Source organism: Mirounga angustirostris, unplaced genomic scaffold (genome assembly GCF_029215605.1).
Source record: "Mirounga angustirostris isolate CCGP_5_RB_7025 unplaced genomic scaffold, mMirAng1.0.hap1 SCAF_2, whole genome shotgun sequence".
NCBI classification, from domain to species: Eukaryota; Metazoa; Chordata; class Mammalia; order Carnivora; family Phocidae; genus Mirounga; species Mirounga angustirostris.
In genome coordinates, this window is record NW_026991710.1 from 158,148,729 (window position 1) to 158,169,634 (window position 20,906).

Consider the following 20,906-nt stretch of genomic DNA (forward strand, 5'->3'; position numbering starts at 1 on the left):
AATACATTACTTTGCATGGCGAATGAGACTTTGCATATGTAATTAAGGTTAAGGACCTGAGATGGGGAGATTATTTTGGATTATCGTGGTGGGTCCAATCTAATCACATCAGCCCTTTAAAAGCAGAAAGCCTTTCTGACTATGGTCAGAGAGAAAGAGAACAGGAGATAAGTCTGAGAGATTTGACACACAGTCTTTGAAGGCAGAGAAAGAGGACCATATATGAACTACAGATTGTGGGCGGCCTCTAGAACCTGGAAAAGGCAAGGACATGGATCCTTCCCTAGAGCCTCCAGAAAGGAATGCAGCCCTGTGGGCGTCTTGCTCTTAGCCCAGCAAGACCGTGTCAGACTTCAGCAGAACTGGAAGATAATTTGCATTGTTGTTAGACGCTACGTTTGTGGTAACTTGTTAGAGGAGCCAAACTAACACAGGTCTCCTTGGGATTTGAGATCGCAGAGTCTCATCCAGCATCAAAGCAAGAGCCGCCCGAAGCTATGCTGTGTCTTGGAGACTTTGCTCTGATAGGGGCCGTGGTTTGGGGATTTTATTTCAGGACCTGAGGGAAATGGATCATTTCTGTTAATAATCTATTTTGCTATTCAGAAACCAAAAGATCTACTCAGCCCCACCTAGTGGGCCTCCAATAAATGTCTTCAGACTCCTCAAAGAGCTCTGAATTAGGGGGCTCTTGGGAATAGCTTCTGCGCCCCTCATCATTGACTTGGACACACTCGAGAAATAGATACGTGAATATATACTGGAGAGCAGGCATAAATGGATTGTCTCTACCAGAAAGCCCTGGCTGCTTAAGAAATCTTTATTGAATCATAAAGTTGGCCAAGGCTCCTGAACACAGTAATTCCATTCTTGGGAATTTTTTGACTTAAAACTGATTCCAAAAAAAGCTAAATAAAATGTGCATTAAAAATTTTAGGATAAGATTATCTATAAGAGTAAAAGCAACGACAACAGAAGAAACATCGAAATTCCAACATAAGGAAACCCTTAACAAATTACTATCCCATGCTATTTTGGAAGCATTAAAGATTGCAATTAGTCATGCTATGGAAACACAGGGGAACGTTCTTATGACGTTAAATGGAAACAACATCTTATAAAATAGTATTCATTCAATAACCCCTTATTGGCCACACGCTATATATCAGGGATTGTACCAAGCACCAAGCAATTAAGTGGAATCAAAGTAGATAATACTCACAGCCCTTGTGCACTGAGGTATGCCATGATTGCAAAAATGTAAAATGATGGATACACGTGGAAGGAGACGTGTCAAAAAATGAAGCAAAGTGTTATGCTAGGGCATGGTAAAAATCCTCCTTAACCTTCTCATTATCTTTCCAGTTATAGTCATTGTATTAAAGGATAGGACAGAAGAAACGTAAACCACTGGACATAAGTCCCGCAGGAGTGGCACCAGGCTCCTCATGGATGAAGCGGGGTCTTGATCCACTGTTTAAAAACACAACAAACGGGGGCACCTGAGTGGCTCAGTTGGTTAAACGGCTGCCTTCGGCTCAGGTCATGATCCCAGGGTCCTGGGATCGAGCCCCACATTGGGCTCCCTGCTCAGAGGGGAGCCTGCTTCTCCCTCTCCCTCTGCCCCTCCCCCTGCTTGTGCTCTCTTCCCCTCTCTCTCAAATAAATAAACAAAAATCTTAAAACAACAACAACAACAACAACAACAAACAACAACCTGGCAGGTCAGGAGGCCAGGCTCTTTCCCACCAGGGGAGCAGGAATCTGGCTGTACACATAGGTCCTTCCCAATGGGATCAGCTCTGGGAGGCTGCATCTGAGCCTGACCTGACGCCCTCAGTTCTATGTATTTGGGAAACTTCTGCTACAATAGGCACAGCCCTGAGGGCCACCACCTGTCTCTACCTGTCTCCCCAGCGTCTGAGATGTTAACTGTGAAAGCAGATGCTGCAATACCCATCGTTTTTATGCCACTGTCTGTATATGGTAGGCCACCTACCTTGGGCCTGCCTCAGTTTCCCGGGGTGAACAAGGAAAGTCAGGGCTTGTTCATTTCTAAAGTGCCTTCTAAAGGCTGTAGCTGTGGGAGCTGTGTAGGGCTCTAGGCCAAACAAGATGGATCCTAAGTAGGCACAGCCCTGACCATGAGCTTACAATCTGAAGATGCTTTTCTGATGGTGCAGGTTGGAATACCACTTAGATGACTGAACAAGTACAGAGCTCATGACAAAAGTGAAAGAGAGACTTGTTAGCGATGAATGTTAATTGCACAACATGGATGTGTAGGGTAGGGTGTGGTTAGGAAAGGCATTCATAGAGGTCTCAGCTTCTCTTTTGACTTACCTTCTCCTATCGAGCCCGAAGGTGCTTTTAAGTGAGAATGACAAGTGTTGGCGAGGAGGTGGAGAAAATGGGACACTTGTGCACTGCTGGTGGGAATGCAAACTGCTGCAGCCCTTATGGAAAACAGTAGGGAGGGTCCTCAAAAAATTAACAGTAGAATTGCCGTACGATCCAGCAATCCAACTTCTGAGTGTATATCCAAAAGAACTGAAAGCAGAGTCTCAAAGCGATATCTGTACACTATTCACAACAGCTAAAATGTGGTAGCATCCCAAGTGTCCATTGACGGATGAATGGGTAAACAAAATGTGGTCCATCCATAAGGGCTATTACTCAGCCTGAAAAAGGAAGGACATTCTGATACGGGCTACAACATGGATGAACTCTGAGGATATTACGCTAAGTGAAATAAACCACTCACAAAAGAAAAATACCATACGATTCCACTTACATGAGGTCTCTGGTATAGTCAAATTCACAGAACCAGGAAGTAGAGGGGTAGTTGACAGGGGCTGGGGCAAGTAGGAATAGGGAGTTGTTATTTAATGGGTGTAGAGTTTCCGTTTTGTAGGACAAAAATGTTCTGGAGATTGGTTACACAACAACGTGACGATATTTAACACTCCTGAACTGTACACTGAAAAATGGTTAAGATGGTAAATCTTATGTTGCATGTATTTTAGCGCACTAAAAAAAGAAAACAAGAAGTCTTTCCTCTTCCTCCACGGTAATTGCTCCCTTTGTGTCGTCCATCCTATTTCATGCCACTTTTTTTTAGGAGGCGGTTCCTTCTGTTTTTGCCCTTCCAGAACGGACACAAACATCACAAACAGCAGGACGGGCAGCAAGAGTACATGCATCTATTCGGAGGTGCGGAAGATTACAAAGCCGGGTAACACACGAGTAAATAGCGTGTTTGATCATCCTGACTTGAAAAACATATCTTTATAAGAACAAAATGGGCAAGTACGTAAAGCTGTGGTTTCTAGAACATGGGAAGTGGGCCAACTATCAGGGCTCTGGCTCTGTCCTTGGGCCAGACTCTCCCCACTCCCCCAGGCATTTCTGCGCAGTCGAGCAGCCCGGGCAGCGCACGCTCTCTGGCCACAGCAGGGCCAGCCGGCACCCTCTGGCAGTTTCTTTGCCACCGGCAGGCTGTGGGTTCCTGCAGTGGCCACAGAGCTGCACAGACTTACGGAGTCAGGCCCACGGGCCCCACACTTGGAAAAGCCCTGCATTTGCTTTCATGTTCTGCCATTGCTGTTGTAGAATTCTTGATAATTTATGAATTTTAAAATTCCTGCACTTTCACTTTGCACGGAGTCTGCATATGAGGTGGCCAGTCCCAGGTAGCCGGACCCTTCTGGGAGAGAGAGCTTTAAGCCTCAGCCTTGGGATGGGCACACAAGGGGGTCAGGGGCACTCCCCGGGTCCTCAGTTTCTTCTTGTCCACTCCCTCCAAAGCCTAGTGGTAGGAGATGCTTTGCTGCATTTGCTTCTTCTGGACCATCTTGTGAAATCTCTCTCTCCTTTTTTTAAACTCTCTTTTAGTAGGTAAGCATGTTCTATTAGGTAGCAATTCTTTATATTAAAATTGTCCTTTGAAATAACATACATGGTTTCTGCCTCCTAACTGATGGAGGAGACAAACTGTAAACTGACAAAATAAGAAAATAGATGGTGATATGGGCTACAGAGAAAGAGGAAAGCAGGGATGGGCAAAGAGTGTGGGGTCGAAGGGTCACAGCTTGCAATTTTACCTGGAGGGCAGAGAAGGCCTCAGAAAGATGCTGCAGTGAGAATATACAACCGACTCTTCGGCCCCCATTCCGGCTGAAAAGATGAGACAGCGTAAAAATAAGGTTCAACCTGCATCATTCAAGTGGAACATTTTCTTTTTTTTTTTTTTTAAGATTTTATTTATTTATTTGAGAGAGAGAATGAGAGAGAGAGAGAGAGAGAGAGAGCATGAGAGGGGGAGGGCCAGAGGGAGAAGCAGACTCCCTGCCGAGCAGGGAGCCCGATGCGGGACTCGATCCCGGGACTCCAGGATCATGACCTGAGCCAAAGGCAGTGGCTTAACCAACTGAGCCACCCAGGCACCCTCAAGTGGAACATTTTCTATCAAGTCCAAAAACTCGAAGGAATTTTGTGCGAGGCACACAAGGCAAGTAGGATCAGAATGTGGTGAAGAAAGATACCCAGCTTGGGGCGCCTGGGTGTCTCAGTTGTTAAGTGTCTGCCTTCGGCTCAGGTCATGATCCCGGGGTCCTGGGATCGAGTACTGCATCGGGCTCCCTGCTCGGCGGGAAGCCTGCTTCTCCCTCTCCCACTCCCCCTCCTTGTGTTCCCTCTCTCTCTCTCTGTGTGTGTCTCTCTGTCAAAGAAAGAAAGAAAGAAAGAAAGAAGAAAGAAAGAAAGAAAGAAAGAAAGAAAGAAAGAAAGAAAGAAAGAAAGAAAGAAAGAAAGAAAGAAAGAAAGAAAGAAATCCAGTTTATCTCTGGATCACCCACTACTTTCTCTCCCTTTTCTGTCCCCTCACCTCAGGGACTTTGAAGGGTGGTAAGCAGAGAAGTGACCTGTTTTGCCAAGCTCTGTCTATAAGGAAAGTAATATCATTCATTCATTCATTCTTCCATATATACATTCATTCATTCATCACTTAGCAAACGTGTTTTGAGCACTTCCTATCTGCCTGGCACTCTACCAAACACTCTGGAGGGTATGAAGTAGAAGACGCAGTACCTGCCTTCCAAGGGGTTACAGTCTAGTGGGAGAGGATATGAGGACTAAGACATGTATGCAAATAAGTATGATTCCAAGCTAAATAGGATAAGGAGCAATTAGGATAACAATGTATGAATTCCAAAGATTCTGACAGATGGAACTGTTGGCTTGACTTGAACAAGGTGAAATATCCACCTCAGTTCGAGTAGACATTATTGGGCAACTACCCTAAAATATAAGGCATGGATCTGAAACAGGGGTGAATTTGGAGATCAGGCAAGAGTAGGATCATTGCAGCAGAAGATGGGTGAAATCTCTTTCTGCTGCGGAAGGCAGGGTAACTAGAGCCTTAGTTCCACAGGGCATGGGAGGAACACATCATGGACACACAAGATGCATTTGTTGAATTGAATTCATATTTGCTCCGGGCTAGGGATACACAGAGGAATAAGATAGTAGCGAAGACCAACAGCAGTTATATCAAATGATGGTGCTGAGCGATAAAGGAGAGAGACTTTCTGGCCTGGGAGGTTAAGAACAGCTCGACAATAACACAGCTGCAGAGGGGCAAGCTGAAGGATGAATAGATTTTTTTTTTCTAGGCAATCAAGAAAGAGGAAATTATTCCAGTCATAGGAAATGTGTATAAAGATACAGAGGCATGGTGCTCGCTTCGGCAGCACATATACTAAAGATACAGAGGCATGGAAATAAGGAACACTCTGGGAGCAAGCAAGCAGTTAAGCATGTTAGAACCAGGGGATATGGAGAGAAGTGTTAGGACTTGGGGCTTAAAAGTTGGAGGGGCCTCAGTCATGACCTTGGGGTGTCATGCTCAGGAGGTAGGCCTGAGGCCAACCTGCCAATAACATCAAATCACCCACTGATTCCCAGAGCTGATTTGCTACTATCTTATTCCTCTGTGTATCCCTAGCCCGGAGCAAATATGAATTCAATTCAACAAATGCATCTTGTGTGTCCATGATGTGTTCCTCCCATGCCCTGTGGAACTAAGGCTCTAGTTACCCTGCCTTCCGCAGCAGAAAGAGATTTCACCCATCTTCTGCTGCAATGATCCTACTCTTGCCTGATCTCCAAATTCACCCCTGTTTCAGATCCATGCCTTATATTTTAGGGTAGTTGCCCAATAATGTCTACTCGAACTGAGGTGGATATTTCACCTTGTTCAAGTCAAGCCAACAGTTCCATCTGTCAGAATCAGGGTTTCCTTCAACTTTTTCTCATCACAGCATCATGATCAACTGTATGTAAAAGGATCATGTGGGATATGGGTCATTACACACACACACACACACAAACACACACACACACACAAGTAGGGAGTGAGTGGACATGGTTGCTGCTCAGGACCCACCCTTCTGTTTTTGGTAACAGTACCTCAAATTTCTGAAAGAATACACCTGTCTCACACTTGGTGCATTTGGGTCAGAACACATGACCGTGGCCTGATTAAGCAGAGTAATTTCGTCCCCAAACTGCTGTGATTGGTACATGCATCATGCTACTCTGATCAGTATAAGCCCCCTTCTTTGATATCAGCTTCACCTGCAGAAAGGATGAGATTTTGGTTTTCATATGGTTTTTGTTCCATTTCACAAACCAGTCAGACTTGGACAGGAGGCAGCTGGGTATTTATTGGACCCCTTGAATCTAACCTCAAGGTGATAGAAGGATGCGGAGGAGAGTGGTATGTTAGCTGGAATGAGGAAGGAACACAGAAGTGGTGAGATTCAAGGGGTCCAATAAATACCCAGCTGCCTCCTGTCCAAGTCTGACTGGTTTGTGAAATGGAACAAAAACCATATGAAAACCAAAATCTCATCCTTTCTGCAGGTGAAGCTGATATCAAAGAAGGGGGCTTATACTGATCAGAGTAGCATGATGCATGTACCAATCACAGCAGTTTGGGGACGAAATTACTCTGCTTAATCAGGCCACGGTCATGTGTTCTGACCCAAATGCACCAAGTGTGAGACAGGTGTATTCTTTCAGAAATTTGAGGTACTGTTACCAAAAACAGAAGGGTGGGTCCTGAGCAGCAACCATGTCCACTCACTCCCTACTTGTGTGTGTGTGTGTTTGTGTGTGTGTGTGTAATGACCCATATCCCACATGATCCTTTTACATACAGTTGATCATGATGCTGTGATGAGAAAAAGTTGAAGGAAACCCTGAATTTTGATGTTGCTTTAAACAAGTCACTTGCTCTTTCTGGTTCTCAAGCGCTTTCTCTCCACAATAAAACACCATAAAATAAGAATTTTCTTGGCCCATTCCCTGCCTTAGGAATGCTGAGCTTATAAATGAGGTCATGTCTGTCAAGTGTTATGATCTCCTGAAGACAAATTCTGTACAAGTATATAGGATTATTAGCCAAGTTGCTCAAAAACTAGTCTGTGCATGAGTGCATCAGAAGGCAAACAAGACCAAGGGAGAACAACATGACTCAGCATTTCCAAGGGCCACTTGATTCCTTTGTTTCTGTGACATCCAACGCTTTATGGTTACCTCCTCTGAACATCCACACTGCCAGGAGGAACAGTTTAGCCAACTTAGGCTCCCTGGAATGATGGGTTAAAACATTTAAAGAGCAAAGCCAGAGGGATGCCAAGCAATTGGCATGTTGAGGGGTTTTTTTCAAGAAGATAATTTAAAAGAAATCCTGTATGGGTTTGAAATACTGATGGTTAAATACTGAGCCATTCATCAATGTTCCCATATGCATAAATTGAGAGCAATCCAGAGTTTGATGAAAAAAGGAAAGAGCTTGTTTATGTTTGATTACATAAGGAGGAGGAGGAGGAAGAAGAGGACCTTGTTCCCAGTCTTCTCTTTTGCCTCTTAGAAATTATGGATTTGAGATATGAAAAGAACCTTAGAGGTCAGCCTAGCCACCCGCCCTTCCCTTTTATAAAATAGCATATTGATGGTGAGGACCAATGAGGTAAACTAAATTTTCTGAGCTTACATGATCAATTGACAGCAGAGCAGGGGCTAGGGCTCAGGTGTCCACCTCCCAGTTTGGTATTCTTTACATTCAATGATCCTGTCCCTTAGTCTTAGGAGCTTGTGCAAACCACTTTGCCTCTGAGAGCCCAGCTGTCTCATCTATAAAATGTAAATAGACTGTACACTAACTAAAGAAAAAGGCAGCTGGGAAATAAGACCTCTTGAGGGACCTTCTAGTTTCCAATCAACCAGTCCACAAATATTTTTAAATACCTAACAGCAAGTAATGGCTTATCCAGCCAAAACTAATTTAAATTAATTTACATAAATAAAGGCTTTATTTTCCTCCCATTATAGGAAGTCAGGAGGTAGACCCAATAGCTAGTATTAGTCCAGTAGTTTCATGATGCCATGATGGACCCAAGCAACTCTTCCTTTCTATTTCATCATATTTAGTATTGCCTTCTTATCCACATTACTGTTGCCTCATGGTTGCAAGATGGCTTCTGCAATCCAGATGTCACATTCTTTTTCAGACTTTCATTTAATACTTTTAAAATACCAAACAGGTAATGAGGTACTTTGTTCTTGCAGCCATGTTAGCTATAGTTCTGTAGATGTATAGTTCTGTAGATCTTCCCATCAAACTGAGGAAGATCATTCCCTTTAGAGTTGATGAGAGCTTTTTGGTTTAAATCATGAATGAGTGTTAAGTTTTGTCAAATGTTTTTTCTACATTGATTGAGATCATGTGAATCATATGAATTGTCTACTTTACACTGTTTATGAAATGAATGACATTGACTGGTTTTAAAAGGTTGAACCAGCCTTGCATTTCCTGAAGAAATTCCACTTGGTTAAGCTATCTTACTCTTTCTAGATATTGCTGAATTTGGTTTGCCAATATTTTATTAGAATTTTTGCATCTGTGTTCATAAAGGATATTGATGTGTAATTTTCTTTCCTTTTTGTTTCTGGGTATCAGGATCATTTTGACCTTATGAGTTAGGAAGTAGTCCCTCCTATTTCTCTGAATTTATATAAGATTGGCATAATTCCTTTCTTAAAAGGTTGATAAAATTTGCTTTTCTTATCCTAACTTCTCTCTTTTGTTAAGATTTTATTTATTTATTTATTTTAGAGAGAAAGAGAGAGCACGCATGAGCTGGGGGAGGAGCAAGGGGGGAGTGGAAAAGAATCTCAGGCAGACTCCCCACTGAGCGTGGAGCCCATTGCAGGGCCCGATCCCACAACCCTGAGATTATGACCTGAGCCGAAACCAAGAGTCAGTTAACTGACTGAGCCACCCAGGCGCCCCTCTTATCCTAACTTCTTAAGATGGAAACGTAGATCATTGATTTCAAATATTTTTTCATTACTAAAATAAGCTTTTCAAGCTATACATTTCTCCCAGGCTGCTGCTTCAGCTGCATTCCATGAATTTTGATGCATTTTCGTTATCATTCTATTTGTAATGTTTTTTAATGCTCTAGAACTGTGCCTAAAATAAAATACTCAGTAAATGTTATCTCCAGTTGGCTTAGTTTTTTGTTTCTTTTGTTAATAAGTGAAAATAAATTGATGGATCACTCTGACGGTTGTGTTCCTTCCCCCTTCAGAGCATCTTTGCTGTTTCTACTACACTACATCTTCAGATAGACCCAGATTTCCTCCTTCTTCTAGTTAATTCCAGTTCATCTAGAGGGTGTGACCTCAAACACCACTTCCTCAAAGAGGTCTTCCCTGACAGCTTAGAATGGGATGGTCCTCTCATGTGCTGGCTGAATAGTGTCCCTCAAAAGTTCATATCCACTCAGAACCTGTGAATGTGAACTTATTTGGGAATAAAGTCTCTGCAGACATAATTACATTAAGAAATTATATTGGATTATGTTGGGCCCTAAATCCATTATGACTGGTGTCCTTATAAGAAGAGGGAAATCTGAACACAGAGAGACACACAGGAGAACAGCACGTAACAAAAGAGACAGAGTCTGGAGAGATGCATCTACAAACTGAGAAATGCCAAATGCCAAATGCTAGTAACTACTAGGAACTAAGAAGAGGCAGGAAAAGATCCTCCCCTAGAGTCTTCAGAGAGATCATGGCCCTGCCAACACCTTGATTTCAGACCTTTGGCCTCTCGAACTGTGAAAGAAGAAATTGCTGTCATTTTAAGCACCTAGTTTGGGGTAATTTGTTAGGGCAATTCTAGGAAACGAATACACCGTGTTACTTGTTTTCATACTTTCTTTATACTTTTCTTTCCTAGCTTTTATCAGATAATTATTACATATGAATTACCAAGAAAGCTGATGGAATAATAACACTAGTCTGTCATTTTAGTGGGGGCCTCCTTAAGAGAGACCACCATAGTCCAAACCAATATTTCAGATGGTAAGGGCTTTGAAAGGCACATCATTTTGAGGGAGACTGGCCCTAAAATCACAACATGTTGGTAGCTAACTACTTCAGCTTCTAAAAACTAGACTTAAGTATCACAGAGGTGCTTAATGTGTAAGCTATCCAAACTGGACATTTTTTAAATAGAAACAGATTGCTACCAAAGGGCACTGACGTAGGAGTCAGAATCATTGGTATAGCTTCCCCTCTTTGTGTCCAGGGACCTTGGGCAAGTCACTCAACCTCTCTGGGTCCAGGTTCCTCAACAGCAAAAGGGGGTAGTTTGGACCAGACAGTTTCCACAGTCCCTCTGGCTTGAACATTCTGTGGCTTTATGATTCTAATGTGGAGCAATAGTAAAAAGATAGTATTTACTTCTTTATTTTTTAAGATTTATTTATTTATTTGAGAGAGAGAGAGAGCAGGAGGAGGGGCAGAGGGAGAAGGAGAGAGAGAATCCCAAGCAGAATCCCTGCTGAGCACATAACCTGACTCAGGGCTCAATCCCAAGACCCTGAGATCATGACCTGAGCTGAAATCAAGAGTCAGCTGCTTAACTGACTGAGCCACCCAGGTGCCCCAAGACGGTATTTACCAGGCTCCCTGTTCACTACTAGCCTGCTTCCACGAACAGTGTCAGAATCCAGGGATGAAACATTACTCCAAGGAGATGACCCAGGCTGGTGCTGGACCAAGAAGGATTCTGCTTGAAATATGTAACTACTAGTTCTGTCCACGTTTGTTTTACTTGACGGAAGTAACGATGTAGATATTTCCAGGGCTCTCATTTAAAAAAAAAAAAATTAAAGTGGCTAGGCTAGCTGGTCACTTCCTATCCTTGGACAGCAATGTATTCACCTGTAGAAAAAGAGGTAAAGGAGATGGAAGCTGTGATTCTCAATGTCTCTTCCAGTGCTGTGACTTCAAGGCAGTTTTTTGTCAAGCTAGAGAGAGAGAGTGGCCTTGAACTAAGTACCAGGTCATCAGGTCAATCTCAGGAACTGGTGTTCACCCTACTATTTCTTCTCAGAACCATTGTGTGGGGGCAGTCTGTCTCCCCCAGAACATGCTTTTGGCAAGGATGAAATCTTAGCTCTTACTAATTATGTGGACCTTGATAGAATCACTGGATGGTTTGAGCCTAAGCTTCCCCATCTATAAAACAGGGATAGCTACTTATTTTGCTTAGCATAATACTATCTAGCTCCATCCACTTTGTTGCAAGTGGCAAGATTTTGTTCTTTTTTATGGCTGAGTAATATTCCATCACATATATATATATATATATATATATATATATATATATATATATATCTTCTTTATCCTCTCACTTGGGCTGTTTCCATAGTTTGGCTATTGTAAACATTGTTGCTATAAACATTGGGGTGGGTGTATCCCTCCGAATTAATTTTTTTTTTATTCTTTGGGTAAATACCTAGTAGTGTAATTGCTGGATCAGGGTAGTTCTATTTTTAAGTTTTTAAGAAACCTCCGTACTGTTTTCCAGAGTGGCTGCACCACTTTGCATTCCCACCAATAGTGCATGAGGGTACCCCTTTCCCTACATCCTTGCCAACACCTGTTGTTTTTTCTATTGTTGATTTTAGTCATTGTGACAGGTGTGAGGTGGTATCTCATTGTAGTTTTGATTTGTATTTCCCTGATGATGAGTGATGTTGAACATCTTTTCACGTGTCTGTTAGCCATCTGTATGTCTTCTTTGGAAGAATGTCTATCCATTTCTTCTGCCCCCTTTTTAATTGGATTATTCGGTTTTTGGATGTTGAGCTTTATAAGTTCTTTACATATTTTGGATACTGACCCTTTATCAGATATGCCATTGCAAATATCTTCTCCCATTCCATAGGTTGCCTTTTAGTTTTGTTGATTGTTTCCTCACTGTGCAGAAGCTTTTTATCTTGATGAAATCCAAATAGTTCATTTTTGCTTTTGTTTCCCTTGCCTCAGGAGACATATCTAGTAACAAGTTGCTATGGCTGATGTCAAAGACGTTACTGCCTGTGTCCTCTTCTGGGATTTTAATGGTTCAATCACTAAATTGTACATCTGAAACTGATAGCACACTGTATGTTAACTAGAATTTAAATAAAGCCTTAAAAAACAAACAAAAAAAAAAACAGGCATAGCAACTGGTAAAGTTGTAAACCTGTCAAGAGTTCAGCGAAAATGCCTAGGTTTTCGAGTGTTATTTTCCATAAACCTTGGGGGCACAAAGGAAAGACAACCGTGGTGTCGTAAGCACACTGCCGCTCGCTGACTACCAGACCAGCTACGACTGGCGGTAACCAAGCGACACTACCCGTTACTTCTGTGATACCACTGTCACTTTTGGCACTCACTCCGCCCAAACCCCGCCGCGGTGATTACCCACAGCTCTGCCCTCCACGCCACTCTTCTCGGCTCAGGCCCCGCCCCTGGCTCAAGCCCCGCCCCCGGGGCTGCGCTTCCACCCCGCCTCCCGGCGTGCGCGCTCCCTGCGCTGGCGGTGACGCGCACGGGCCGGCGTCGGGGCGGCGGTGCTGCTCCCGGAAAGGAGCGGAGCCTCCAGGAAGCCGGTCCCGCGTTGCCGCCGCCACCACCGCGCTGCGGTGGCCGTGATGTCCTCCGGTCACAGCTTCCCGCTGCCAGGAGCTCCGGCCGCCGAATCGGGTGCTGCCGAGCAGGTGAGGCGGCCTTACCGGCGCGGACGAGGGGAGGGCGGAGAAGCGGCTGGCGGAGCTGGGACGGTTGAAGTGTGGGGCCCGGCGCGGCGGCGAGGGCCGCGGATGAACCCCTCTGTCCGGGGAGCCCTCCCCGCGCGGGCGGGCGGTCTTCCTGGAGTCGCGGCGCTTCCGCCGCCCGGGCCGCGCGGCCACATCCGGGCGCCCCGGCGGTCAGCCCCGGTGACCCGGGCAGCAGGTGCTCTCCCCCGGCCCCTGGCAGGAGAAACTGGCATGGTGCTGTCGCGCCTGCTCCGGTGAGCACGCTGGGTTTTCGCTCTCTCACACTCAGTGTGGGCGGATCTGGCCCCCACTGGGGAGAGACCTGGCGAGGGAGAGGGGATGCTGCACCGACTGCTTCCTGCCTGCCGCCTCATCCTAACATTGGTACTTTCAGCCTCAGTTTTGCTTTGCTCTGCTCTCACTAAGTTTTATGCTTTAGATTGCCCGTTGGAAAAATAGAACTAACTGGGCAATAAAGTGATTGTGAGAGCAGTGTTTCTCAAACCTGAGTAATGCGTGGACACCTTTTAAGGACACAGATCGCATTCTGTAGAATATATCCCAGAACTTACAAGAGCCCCCAGACCCGTTAGATGAAGACTGGTGCAGAGCATTTTCAGAGAACATTTATCACTATTAGGAAGGAAAAGAGATGCTTTACAGTTCTGGAACTTCAATGCTAGAAGATAAACTAGAAATCATTAAAGAATTCTAAATTAGAGACTCAAATCCCTAGTTTGATTTCACATGGCAGCGTTTACCGTGTCTTGCTTTGCGTAATGAAATTTTTCCAGCCTTGGAGGCTTAAAAGAATCATTCTTTGTGATATCTTGTATTTGATGTTATCTTGTCTTTGTATTAGGTTTATTCAGTTTGACAGATTAGCAGAATTTTAGAATGGGGTACTAATTTGCATAAGTGGTTTAATGATTTCTTTCTGTGTTTACCTTGGCATTGATTAATCACTTGTGTCTGTTACATATTGAATCTATGGTTTACATTCTTCCGGGTCTAACTGGAAGGCCTGATCTCAACTCCTGTGTCTATAGTCTAGAAAGAAGGAAAAAAGTAATAAAAGTTGATCTAAGGATTTATATCCTGTACATATTTATTCAACATATTTAAAATAAACTACGCTTGGGGTGCCTGGCTGGCTCAGTCAGTAGAGCTTGCGACTCTTGATCTCGGGGTCATCAGTTTAAGCCCCGTGCTGGGCATGAAACCTACTAAAATAAATAAATAAATAAAATAAAACAAACTACACTTGAATAAAGAGAAGATTCGGAGTGTGGGAAAACATTAGAAAGTAAAACAGGCTAAATCTTGTCAAAGAAAAATGTTGGACCAGTGCTTTGAAAGAAGTGTAATATTAAGAGTAGAACATACTAGAAGTGATATTAGTAAAGGCCAGAGGCAAGAATGAGAAGAGTGTATGTGGACAAGAAGAGACCTACCTCACTACAGCAGAGAGATGTTATCTGGGGCTGAGGAGAGAAGAAGCTGATAAAATTAGATGGGGCCAGTTGATGGATGTTAAGATTTCAGGTGCCACACAGGGAAGTTGGTGTTGACCTGTAGGCTCCAGAAGTTTCTTCAGCTGATCATATTTTGAAGGCAGCATTTCACACAGGTGTTTCTGAAGTGTCGTGTCAGAGTAAAGGCAGAAGGTAGTTGATCTGCCTAGAGTCTGTCTTGAGGTAGTGATGTCTGCTGTGGTGATTTTAGATGTGTGAACTAACTGATTTAGATGTGTGTTTGAAAAAGACTTGACAGGACCCAATGAATGATACAAGATGTAGACACACAGATCAGTAGGATTCAAGGTTAAGAACCAGGTGACCCCAGCCAGTAGTGATATCCCACTTGGCCTAGAGAATTTGGACGGTGGTCTTAGTTTCTGCCAAAAGATTGTGACCCCAGATTTGGACTAAACAAGTTGTAGTAACAGGGTGTCAGTAAGCTCAGGATGTGGAATTGGAATTTGAGGAAAGTCAGAGTTGCAGATTTCAGAAATTGCAGAGGTGATGCAGGAAAAGTGTGACCAGTAAAAGGTCATTTAAAATAGGGACCAGTATTTTGCAAATGAATAGTGAGAGGTAGGAAGAGGTTTGATTAGGACTTGCTATTGAAAAATAAAATTTTTTAAATTAAATATTGAAGAAAATGTAGATCATAAATGCAACTATGTGCATTCTTCTAAAACAAAGAATGAATTAAGTTATTTTGACGTCTTTCCCCACAACCCAGTGAGGCACAGCATCCTGCACTTCCCTTTGGCTTCTCATTCTCCCAAGGCAGTTGTTTCTTTTTCTTTTCTTTTCTTTTCTTTTTTAAGATTTATTTATTTTAGAGAGAGGAGGGAGAGAAACACATGTGCATGTGAGCAGGGGGAGAGGCAGAGCGAGAGAATCTCCAGCAGGCTCCCCGCTGAGCACAGAGCCCCCGCTGCAGGGCTCCATCCCATGACCCATGAGGTCATGACCTGAGCCCAAACCAAGACTCGGACACTCAACCTACTGAGCCACCCAGGCGCTCTGACAGTTGTTTCTTCTTTTTCTTTTTCTTTTCTTTTTTTTTTTAAGATTTTATTTTATTTATTTGACAGAGGGGGAGCGGCAGGGAGAGGAAGAAGCAGGCTCCCTGCTGAGCAGTGACCCCCCCCCCAACATGGGGCTCGATCCCAGGATCATGGGATCATGATCTGAGCCGAGGGCAGACGCTTAACCGACTGAGCCACCCAGGTGTCCCCTGACAGTTGTTTTTTTCTTACAAAGTTCTGCCTAAGTGTGTGTGGGCTCCTTTGATTGTTCAAGGTCCTCTTGTAATCCTGTGATATTTATATCATTCTTTTCTTCATGTCAGCTTACCTTTCCGTACTCAGGTCTAGCTCTTCCAGAGTCTCATTTGTCTATGATTTTGTTTGCTTGTGACTTGAGAATTTGCTAATGTCTGTCTCATTGCATGCTGCATTTTTCACCAGAAGAGCCATTTTACTTTGCAATTGATTTATATTGTTTTCACTGTTTTCCTTAGGACTAACAGTGAGAAACTGACAGAGACATTGAACCATGCATGACCTTATGGACTTTTCTCCACTAGAGAATGTTCAGCTAAGGAGGGCCTCCCCACTAGCTGAAATCATGAGTCAGTGCAACTCTCTTGGTGGTAGGTCTAACACAATTTAAGCCTTTTAAAAACATGGCAGTTTTATGTAACATTTGAGTTTGCCTTCCTAAACTCTGGTGCCAAGATTCTTAGCCACAAATACAATTGGAGTTTACATTTTGAGATCAAATTACCATATTGCTGACTGCTGGGTAATAGTCATACTTTTGTCCTAAATAAAAGTAATTACTGCAGCAGTTTATAAGCTGTCCTATTTTCCTCTCTCTTTAAGCACCAATTTTGTCACTTACAAAAATATCTATTTATCCTTTTTGTCAAAATCCTCACGTATCTCAAAAAAAAGTTCTAAGACAAACACCAGATTAAGTAATGTTTACCAAGTTTGCTATGATCATTCTAAACAGTGCAACTTCCTTGAAATGTGTTCTCTTTTCCCTTCTTCCATTGAAAGTGTACCTCTCACCTCCAAGAATCTTTTCCTGTTCCCTAGCCTCCAGTGTGCTCTTCTCTGAACTGTTATAGCAAGAGTCCGGATAATTTAACATTGCCTTTTGTTATTTTCTTGATTATTTTACGGGTATTAGAATTTTCTCTGTAATCAGTCTGCACACTCCTTGAAAACTGGAGCCAGGTTTGTTAATCCTCTGCTCCCTTCCTATCCCCTCCAAGCTCGCATCATTGAATCATTAAAGGTCTTTCTTCCCCCAGGTCCTTGACTTTAAGCTGTTAATTAGAACATTCTTTTCTTTTGTTCTTAGTTCAGCTCTCGCATAATTATCGATTTTTAAAAATGTTCAGATTCGAATTCCTATGTCATGGTTTCTAACATAAGCTTTCTTGATATATCCAGAAGAGGATTTGATGCTGGAAACTGGAGATCTCAGTTGAAGGTAGCTTGTTGTTTTGTTTTTTTTAAGATTTTATTTATTTATTTATTTGACAGAGAGAGACACAGCGAGAGAGGGAACACAAGCAGGGGGAGTGGGAGAGGGAGAAGCAGGCCTCCCGCCGAGCAGGGAACCTGATACAGGGCTCGATCCCAGGATCCTGGGATCATGACTTAAGCTGAAGGCAGACGCTTAACAACTGAGCCACCCAGGCGCCCCTGAAGGTAGCTTGTTAAAAATAGTTTTGTTGTCTCTTCTGCTGATAAAATTCATCTATGCCCTTTAAGAAATAAAGGCAAACCTAGGGAAGAAAAATAGATGATCTGTTATCTCACTACTTCGCAGTAACCAACCACTATTAACATTTTGGTTTCTGTCCTTCCATTCCCCTGCTCTATGTGTGATGTGTTTTTTTCACGTAATATATCATGGATATCTGTCTCTGTCAATAAATACAGTTCTGCATCATCACTTTTAATAATTATATTGTGCTCCACCACTGCAGAAATGGTCCACATGTAATGTAGCCCACCCCCTATAATGCACATCAGTAACCATGTTTTGCTATTATACCCAATACTATCATGAATTTCTTTACATGTTTTAATTTTTTTAACGATTTTATTTGAGAGAAAGCTAGAGCAAGAGAGTGCACAAGCGGGGTGGGAGGGGCAGAGGGAGAGGGAGAAGCAAACTCCCTGCCGATACAGGACTCAATCCTGTATCATGATCCCAGGGTCCTGGGATCATGACCTGAGCCCAAGGCAGATGCTTAACTGACCAAGCCACCCAAGTGCCCTACACATATTTTAGTGAATTTACCCTGTTATTTCCTAAGGTTGAATTTCTGTGTGATAGAGCACAGGGTAAGCATGTTTAAAATTTTTATATATGTTACCCATATACCCATACCCCAGATGGTTAGTACCTATTTAGATTCTCCATGACAGTATTCCCCTTTGTTAGCAAAGTATTGTCAGACTTTAATCTCCACCAATCTGATAGTGGTGAAGTCTTGTTTTTCTTTATGTTTCTCTAAATACAAATGAAGTTATATCAGCCATTTGTATTTCTTATTTGGTCAATTTCCAATTATCCTTGCTCATTTTTCTATTTCAGTGTTTCTCTTATTTATTTAGAAGAACCTTTTATATATCAGGGATATTTACCTTTTGTTATAGATGTTTCAGGTAACTTTCCCAAGCCTTGTGTATTTGGGAAGGGATTTTTTTTTAAAACACTCAGAAGTCTTAAACTCATATAGTCTGTTTTCTTGCATTTATGGATTGAGACATTAATGTCAGTTGTAGAAAAGCCTTACTCATTCTGAGTTGGGTACATTTTCATCTTACATTTTTATGCATATTTTTAACATTTAAATTTTTTTTTTTTTAAGATTTTATTTATTTGACAGAGAGAGACACAGCGAGAGAGGGGACACAAGCAGGGGGAGGGGGAGAGGGAGAACCGGACTCCCCGCTGAGCAAGGAGCCCGATGTGGGGCTCGATCCCAGGAGCCTGGGATCATGACCTGAGCCGAAGGCAGACGCTTAACGACTGAGCCACCCAGACACCCCAACATTTAAATTTTTGAACCATTGGAATTCTCATAAAAGTTGTGATGTAGTAATCTCACCATATTCAAATGCTGAAAGATAGCTACTTTATAAAAACACATTAAAATTCATTTAAACATCTCAGTAATTGACATTTTTTTTCTTTTTTGTGTAAACTTTTAAATCACAAATATTGTTTGTCCCAAATGTTGGGTACATGGTCTGATATGGATACCATATTGAAACCTGAATGAATTAAAGTGATTTTTTCCCCTTCTGTCAAGTAGGCATCATTAATACTTTTTACTCTAATATGTGTGTCTGTGTGTGTGTGTGTTTTATCCCCTCTGCTACATTATAAATTATTTCAGGGCTGGGTCCATACTTGATTCATCTTTACTTCTCCCATTTCCAGCCATCCATGAAGCAGACAATACTTGTGTGACAGGCACTGGTCACTGGGGAAACAGAAGAATAAGAGGCTGCCCCTGCCAACGAGAGGCTTGCCACGTAATGAGAAAGTCAACCACAAGTATAATACAATAGCCCACTAATGTGATGAGCAAATGCTCTGGGGGTATGAGGACTAGGGACGCTTTCACAGAGGAATCAGGCCTAACTTGTGTTAGTCCACCAACAGATGGACCCGAAAGAGAGAAGCATTCTAGAAAGGTAGAGGAATGTGGGGCCTTTCAGTGACTCACTGCTTGTGTTTAGTATGGCTAAAGCAGAGGGTACATATCTGTCTAGTCTGTTGGGATAGGACTAGAAAGACAAGGACAAGATCAGTGCTGTCTAATGCAGAAGCTCCATGTGCCTGTTGAGCACTTGAAATATGGCTAGTGCAACTGAGGAACTGCATTTTTCATTTTAATTCCTTTAAATAGCCACACATGGCAATGGCTCCCCCTGTTGAACAGCATAAGACTAGACCGTGAGAGCCCTTCTTTACCATCCTAAGGAGTTAGGACTTCTTCCTGAGTGGGAGAGAAAAGTGGAGAGGTGGGGAAAAAAATGGGGCGCCTGGGGTGGCTCAGTTGGCTAAGCATCTGACTCTTGATTTCAGCTCAAGTCATGATCTCAGGATTGTGGGATCAAGCCCCACGTCATTGCAGAGTCTGCTTGTCCCCCCTCCCTCTGCTCCTTCCCCCTGTTTGTGCTCTCTCTCTTTCTCTTTCTTTTAAATAAATAAATAAAATCTTAAAAAAAAAAAAAGTTGGGAGGTGGGGAGGTGTCAGGATTCCCAGTTGTTTTGGAAAGATCACTCTAGTGTGTAAGTTCTTAACCTTTTGGGTCCCAGTTGACTTTTTGCCAGGCACTTTCCTAGGGTTTTTTGGTACTGGGAATGCAGCAGTCAACCAAGCTGACAGAAATGTGGCCCCTTGTGGAACTTGATACATGAGCAAGAGAAATGCAAACACACACACAGTAAGTTAGACAAGGATAAGAGTGTGGGTTCTCATGCTGGAATCTCAGCTTTTTTGTATACAATCATCTTCTGTTAGCTGTGTGACCTTAGACAAGTTACTTAGCCTTTCTGCCTCTCCTGTAAAATGTGATGCAAATAGTGCCTACCTTGTGGGTCATTAAGAGGAATAAATTAATATTTGTAAGTAAGCAGGACCTCGCACATAAAAAGCTCTATTTAATAAATAAGTAAAAGCTAAGGGAAAAAATAAAAGAGATGGGTGGAGAGGATAGCTTGACAGATAGATTGGGTGGCCAGGGAAGGCCTCCCTGAGAAGGTGACACTGAGTGAAGACCTGGGGGAAGTGAGAAAGTGAGTCACCCAGATGATTTCTAAGCAGAGAAAGCAGCGCATTCAGAGGCCTGGAGACCAGACAGCACCTGGCATGTTTGAAGACAGCCAGGTCTACGGCCATACCACCCTGAACGTGCCCGATCTCGTCTGATCTTGGAAGCTAAGCAGGGTCAGGCCTGGTTAGTACTTGGATGGGAGAAGACAGCCAGGACGCCAGTATGGCTGGTATGGAGTGAAAAGGGAGAGCAGACGATGAAATCAGAGCAGTGACAGGTGGCAAGTTCCCGTGGACCACGGAAGTCAGAGTAAAGCCTTCGGCACGTACTCTTAAGTGCAGTGGGAGCCACTGGAGGATTTCAAGTATGAGAATAAGGGGATTATGGGCCTGAGCAGGGATGGGGGGAGTGTC

General features: G+C 43.1%; 1 protein-coding gene across 3 annotated transcripts in view; it reads left to right on the forward strand.

The window, feature by feature from the left end:
* Nucleotides 1–12,941: 12,941 nt before the first annotated feature.
* Nucleotides 12,942–20,906, forward strand: part of ENTPD4 (ectonucleoside triphosphate diphosphohydrolase 4) — a 39,291-nt gene continuing 31,326 nt past the window's right edge. For 2 of the 3 annotated variants that reach the window (XM_045880036.3, XM_045880035.3), the window contains exon 1: nucleotides 12,942–13,127. The gene's annotated coding sequence lies outside the window, so the exon portion shown is untranslated. The remainder of the gene's footprint in view (nucleotides 13,128–20,906) is intronic. The other variant, XM_045880034.3, reaches the window with a different exon arrangement.